Source organism: Lepidochelys olivacea (assembly GCF_965140295.1).
Source record: "Lepidochelys olivacea isolate rLepOli2 genome assembly, chromosome: 3".
Classification (NCBI taxonomy): domain Eukaryota; kingdom Metazoa; phylum Chordata; order Testudines; family Cheloniidae; genus Lepidochelys; species Lepidochelys olivacea.
The window spans coordinates 11,712,383-11,719,413 of NC_140413.1; the positions used below are offsets into that span (position 1 = coordinate 11,712,383).

The 7,031-nt window shown below is 45.2% G+C and overlaps 1 long non-coding RNA gene across 1 annotated transcript; it reads left to right on the forward strand.

The window, feature by feature from the left end:
- Positions 1–2,232: 2,232 nt before the first annotated feature.
- Positions 2,233–6,828, forward strand: LOC311517362. The gene is made up of 4 exons (XR_014710677.1): positions 2,233–2,340; positions 4,098–4,185; positions 5,519–5,642; positions 6,607–6,828. It is a non-coding gene; the product is annotated as an uncharacterized lncRNA (long non-coding RNA).
- The last annotated feature ends 203 nt before the right edge of the window (positions 6,829–7,031 follow it).

Genomic DNA, 7,031 nt, shown 5'->3' on the forward strand with positions numbered 1-7,031 from the left:
ATGGGCATTATTGTAAATCTAATCTGGTAAATTTAACAGCTTTTACTGGAACTTTTCAATTATTTCTTGCCAGACAAATCCTCACCTTCACTATAACAAGCAAAAGTAAACACACGACCTGTTGATGTGTCAAGCCGGGCTGCTGCTGCAAATCACCTCTCAAAGTTCGCCTCATTCCCACAATTCAGGGAGGAGAGAACCAGAAGTGATGGGGCTCAGACTCTGGCTAGGAAAATGTAAGAAATATCGAAAAGGTTCGATGATGGATGTCACAGTTATGGAGCTGCTGGCATCTCTGTGACCCCTCACCTGGTCTTTAGTCTGCTCCCCACCCCACCCCAACTCATCTCAGGCATTAGGCCTCAGGCTCTGACCTGCCCAGGAGTGGAGTTACACAATTCTTTCACTCTTTCATCAGGATCTGGGTACAACACCTCATTCATGCCAATTCTTTATTGGTAGACAGCTCTGACTAGACACCTGCGCCTCTTCTCTTCGACAGCCTGAGACCAGAGCAGTACAGTGACAAACAGCCTTCTGAGAACAACTGGGTTTATTCTGCAAAGGGTAGAAAGCATTAGAGAACATAATTTTAAAACACCCAGCAGCCAACATACGTTTCGACTCTTCTAACGTTATGCTTCACTTCTAGTTAAGCTACATGGGATTCATTCCTAAGTTACAGCAGAAGAACAAACCCATGCCCGAGTGGGTCTCCGCCGAGCTGGGTGAGGGGTCAGGAGTCTGTCCCCCTTGGTGCCTCTGGCTCAGGAGTAGAAGCTGGCTGCTGCTGTACTGAACAAGTGTTCAGGCTCTTGAGTGCGGGGCTGAAAATAGGATGCAATGACGGTGGGATTAGATGGACACGTCACCCCTGCTGAAAAACCCATCCAAAGAGACATAAGATAAACCAGGAAAAGGCACTGCTTTAGGGGTAAGGGTGTCCAGATGGGGGGTTGCTCCAGTGTAACTACAGAGGTGTAATTGTACTAACATAGTTATGTCAGGAGATTTTCCCACATTAGCCACTAGCTAGCCCTGCTCTGCTCCTGTAACTCAGCAGAGAAGCCCTTCTATGTAACATGCAGTGAAGTGTAAGGTTAAATAAATCTGAACAGGTGTGTCGGCTCTTTGTTGTCTCAAAATCATTTTCTCTAATGCTTTCTTCCATTTGCTAGATCTACCCCCTTGTTCTCAGAAGGTTGTTTGTCACTAGCTCTTCTCACAAGCTCCCAAAGGCAAGAGGCGGAATCCAGACCGATCTGCACGGTAATAAGTGGTTGACATAGACGGGTTGCGGTACCCAAACCCTGGTCACAGGGTAGGTCAGCACTGCAGTCAAAGGTGTGTCTGCAGCCTGTTTAGAGGTACCCGAGCTAGCTGTATCTAGCTAGCTGGAATAACCATATCAGTGAAGTCCTGGCAGCTCAGGCAGCAGCAAATACTGTAAAAGTCCACACAGGACCCTGGATATGTACGCGAGTTGCTCACCTCTGCTTCTGTGGCATTGCTGCTATTGGTTCCTCAGCTAGCTAGATCAAAGCTAGTCTGGGTGTGGGTCCATGTGCTGCAGTCACACCTCCGATTCCAGGGTAGACATATCCTGAGAGTGGGAGACTTGTGAAATTCCACCCCGGGGCAGGTCAGTGCCCAAGACCTAATGCCTAAGAGGTACACCCAGAGACCAGCGAGGGGACAGAGGTGCAAGCAGCCCTGATCTTGACATCCAGCATGGAACCCTTTGAATTTTTCTGACAATTTCCTACTCAGAGTGTAAGCCTAATCATTTCTCTTTCTCTCCTACCTGAATCATGTGAATGAGACGAACCCTGAGAGGTGTTTAGCACCAGTAGGCACCATTGGCTTCACCAGGCTTGGCACATCAACAATTTGTCTCTGTACTTTTGACTAGTATTGTTTCACATGGAGTCATGTCAAGCTGGCCAAGCACCACCCTGCAGGGAGGCCCCTGGGAATTGGCCTGAAGAAGTAAGTTGCTGATCACAGCTAAACCAGTAGGTGTTTGTTATATGTCCCAAGACGTTTTGCACAAACCACGGTGGCCTAACGTGTTTTACACAGTCTGGGATGGCACAAGATGTTTTGCACAAAGAATTCCAACGTCCAAATTGTGGTTGGACATTTCAAATCTTCCCCAGAAGCAGGGGTCACCTTCTGATTGGCCCACAGCAGCTTTCCCAAGAAGAAACCAAGCCCTCGGAAACTGTATAAAAAAGGCAGTTTTAGTCAAAGCATCACTTCCTGAAGCTCAAATATCGGGACGAGAGAGACGGTGAATAGGACTGTCATCACCTGGCTACTGAGAGCACCCCTTTCCTGGTAACTACTATAGTCACTTCTCTGATAATCACCCCGTTAATTCTTCCTTTAAAGTCCTGTCTAGGGAGACGGCTGTGAGATCCAGAAAGGGAAGAAGAACACAGCTGTCATAACCCCTTGAGTGAGTGAACTACCTAAATGAAGTTTCTAGGTATCTCGAGAAACCACTTGGAGTTCTGTGAGGCTGAGCTGGAGAACATGCCTTCCTACCAGTTTGAATGGAGAAGTAGCAAAACTATACACATTATGTTTATTCCAATGATAAGTTGATTATTTTAAAGCTACCTGAGTTAAAACCATCTACAGGATAATTCCAGTTATCCAAATTCCCTTTATCCAGAAATCCTAGTTATCCAAATGCATAGTGTGTGTCCCCCTGCAACCCTGTGTTAGTTAATCCCCCACTGGTTACCTAAGAGTAAGACTGTGGGAACTTTGAATTGGGAGGATTTCTTGCTTTAGGGATGATGACTGCAAGAAAGGGAGTGGAGGGGAAGGATGGAGAAGGTAGGGCAGGAGAGAAAAGGTGCGGGGAGAGAGAGAACAGGCAAGAAAAAAAACAGATGAAGGGGTTAAGGTGAAGACTGAAAGGAGAAGTGTTCAGGGAGAGAAAGGACAGGGAGAGACAGAGAAAAAGCAGGGCAGGAGGAAGGGGAAGGAAAGGAGGCAGAGAAGAGGGAGGAGGAGAGAAAAGGGGAAGAAAAGGAGGAGAGATGCAGGAAGAGGAGGAGTAGCCAAATGGACTGGGGCTTCATGGTGCTGCTTGAGCACTTTCAAGCACTATTAGCCCTGGGTTCAGCAAGACCTGGTACAAATAGGGAGGGGTGGGTCCAGCCCCCTCCTCCAGTCCCGTCAGTGCTGGGAAATATCAGAAACATGATCATCTAACCACTGTTCTTCTTTCTGTGATTTCTGACTTCCTTTAAATGCTGCGTTAAAGCATATAAATTATGTAAATGTGTAATAAATCCCCATTCTGCACTTTGACAAAAAGAGGAAGAAGCTTTGAATTGTCTGGTAAGTGAAACATTGTTTCCACTATTTGAATATTTAGTAAAAGTGGCCTAAGACCAAAGGTTACTGGTAAAATTCCAGGGTAACTGGAATAGTTTCAATGAGAAGTTCTCAGCCTGGGGAAGGGGCATGGCACACTTTCTAAGGGGGGAGCGTTGAACCTTCTAGTAATTCAGTCATGATATAGTGTTGCAACACCACCCACTCAATTTGGCACTGCTGGCCTTCCCCATCACGACAGAGGGGCAACTGGGCCAAATTTGAGTGGCATTGTGGGTGGCTGGGTCAAACTTGAGTAAGTGCTGTGGAGCCCCTAGGTGCCTGGTAACAAGGCCACTCACTCAAATTTGGCCCTCCATAATGACTATATATTTGCAACCCCATGAGTGAGTGACTTTGCAACCTGGCTCACGGGGTCACAAAAAGCACTAGAGGTCTTCAATGCTGAAATTAAGAAATATGGTCCTGAAAACTTTGTGACTATTGATATATGTGCTTTGAAAAGGCCCCCGATACCACAAACTCATTACCACAGTTAGGTGGCAGTATCCTTCCTGTTATTGTAAAAGGGCAGGTGCAGGTAAAATAAATGCTAACGTTGGGCACGATTCAAAAAAGATTGCAGAACTCATATTAGAAATGTCCTTTGGATTAAAGGAATATTTCTACAGCTCAGCATGTCACAATCCCCAATGTCTTAATGTCCTCTGTCTCCTATCTATCTTGGTGTCTTTTCTCTCCAGTGACACTGAGTTCCCAGCCAACCTCCAGCAATGAAGATCCTTTACCTGCTCTCCGCTGTTGTCTTCTTGGTGCTCCTGACTGCCCCAGGTAAGGTGTCAATGAAAACAAGTGATGATATAAAGGGATATCTGGGAGCCATTACTCAGCTTGTCTAACACTTTCGACTAGAAAAATTATTCTGACTTTTTCTTATGATCTCTAGCGCCTGCCCCCAAGAAAAACCATTGAGATTTGACTGAATTATGACCAGTCAAAACAAAATCCATGTCCCCTCAGTGTTATTTCCGCAGAATTTACTGAGGCTTGCTGAGTAAGCCACCCCACATTCTATCTGCACAGCATGTACTATCCTTATAACAGGCAATCACAGAACTGAATGTCTGGAGGTGATACTGACAAATGAAGTCCAGCCATCCCCTTTCAATCTACCCTTGGGTTTGGGAGACGGTGCATAGGGCTAGGAGCCAGGAGACCATGACTTAAAGTGTAACTTCTGCTGCTTGTTAGTGTTAATAATTCTGTGCCCTTCACAACTTGACATTATAAAGTCAGGCCTCCTCCCACTGAGAGGTTACGCATCTAGGAACAGAACCCAGATCTCTAAAATGGCAGCCTCTCAGCTCTGTGTCTTAGCCCCACCATGTCTCAAAACCTTCCACAACAAGGGGCTTTGCTTTGTTTACAGAACTGATGTCCTCTGGGGGGGGCACAAAGTTTGCAGACATGACAATGAATCATTTAGGGGGTCAGTTTCTATCTGTTAGTTGAAGATAGTTTTGTGAAAGCACAACAAATGTTCTAAACTAATCAACAAGATTTGGCTGTGCACATTTGAGCTTCATTTTTAAAATAAGAGTCCCCTCAGGTATAATCAAAAACTGGCAATTGCTCATGAGGAAGCTATTCTTGAGTGAACCTTCCGAAGAAAATCTGAACAGTCTCTCTGAGATGGGCAGGATTTCAAACCAGAAGGGACTTTTTCAAGCCTTTCTTTTTTGATAAGTTGTAGTCATCCAACCCAGTCCTATGCCAGTTCACCCTGCTTAGCCAAATTGCATTGATCATACTGCCTGGCCCATCACTGTCAGAGCCAGAGAGAATCAAAACCACACCTCCACCACAAAACCACTTCCGTTGCTTAAAAGTGTGGAGCAGTAAAAGATGCCTGAGTTCAGAGCTATGGTTCTAAACTGCAGCTGGAGAGTCAGTGTCCCTGTTTAATTCTCTTCTTTCCGATTGCCATTGAACGTGGGTAGAACTGCAACCATGGAAATAGTACTAAAACTGTGATAAACTTTCATACTGGAAGATAGTCGGGCTGACTTGGCCAGATCTTAGTGAATGGGAAATGCTTGGCATCCTGGAATCACAACTGTAATTTCCCCTGCTCTGCAGATAATTAAGACTCTTTCTTTGTTAGGATTCTCCCAGGCTAGATTTAGTCCAAGCAAATGTAAACGCCGTGGCGGTTCCTGTTACTTTAGGGGATGTCCCTTTAATGCTATATACCTTGGAAAATGCTGGATTGGTTCTTGCTGTCGAAGGTAAGAGACCCTGCAGTGTGAGCAGGAATTTTCATTACTCTCTTTCCATTTAACATCTGGTGAATCCTTCCGTCTTTAAAGTAGCTCAGCTCTTAGCCCTTTATTTTCCCACTTTTGAAAACCAAGGAAGGACATTATAAAAATCTTGGTGATGTCAGTGTGAACATTGTTCTGAATGAATGCGAATGGTTTAAGCACGAAGGTCCCTCTGTGAAGTTAACTCGGCCACATTGCAAATCTGCAGCCTGTCCTATTCCTGTTCTTTGTGACTGGAGGTGCCATAAATTATACAGGCCACTCAGGTGGTCACATTAATGTTGCAGCAGGAACAGGTCCTAGAGAAACAGTTAGGAGGGTGAGACACTTTCCCACCCACTAAAATACCAGAGAGGCCACTTGGGGAAGGAGATGTGATGCTGGGAGCTCCTTGGGCCTTCAGAGCGGGAGCCAGGGATCTCCGCTGGAGTGGCCATGCTCCCAACTGCAGGGCTACTCTCAGGGCCAATTCACTGAGCATGCCCAGAGATCTGTGCTCTCCCCAGGCAGGGCTGCTAGCATGGAATTGCCACCAGATCAGAGTCAGGCTTCAGGCAGAATTAGAGTTCCCCTGCATTCCTTCAGAGTTAGCGATCTGTCACCTAAGTAAGTCGCATTTTACCTTCAGTTGCACACGAGGTGTGTTTGATAGAACAAGCATACATGGATGTGTCATGCTTTTATGATGTATACTTGTTATAGACAGTGATTTCACCCATTTAGACACTTATAGCTATCCCCATTAAAACTCTCTAACTGAATATCACAGTAGCTACAATGGATTCCCTGTGCTGAGGTTAACCAGGGATCTCTTCACTCACCATTCAGTGACTGGGCAATTCCTCCTGTGCCTTTGATCTGAAATCAAACACCATATTAGCCCGGTTCTATCAACATCAAAAAATCTGATTTTCTTTCCTTTGTATAGGCTATTTACTGACTGATTGTCCAGGCAGGATCTCTGGGAATCTGGCAGACAGCCACTTGCTTCTAAAATCATCAGATCCTGCTTCAATGGAACCCTGAAGTGCTACTTATTTGGGCTGTAAAGAACCTTGCGAGCTGGAGAAATTCCAGAAAGGAGCTCTTGTATCACCATATAATATTTGTTACTCTTCTATTAATAAAAGCAAGCTGGTTTAAGATCCTATTACCGAAGTGTGTATGTGTTGCAGGGAGGCAAGGGGGTTGTTTCTATTATTCTTCTCTTTATGAAATCCAGTTTGTTTATCCTTTTAAAATTGAATGTAAAATGAAATACCCTAACAAAGCCCCTATCACACAAGGGTATTTATAGACTATGGTCCACACATCTCTGTAGGTATCAATGAGCTCCTGTGGGTAGATATTTAT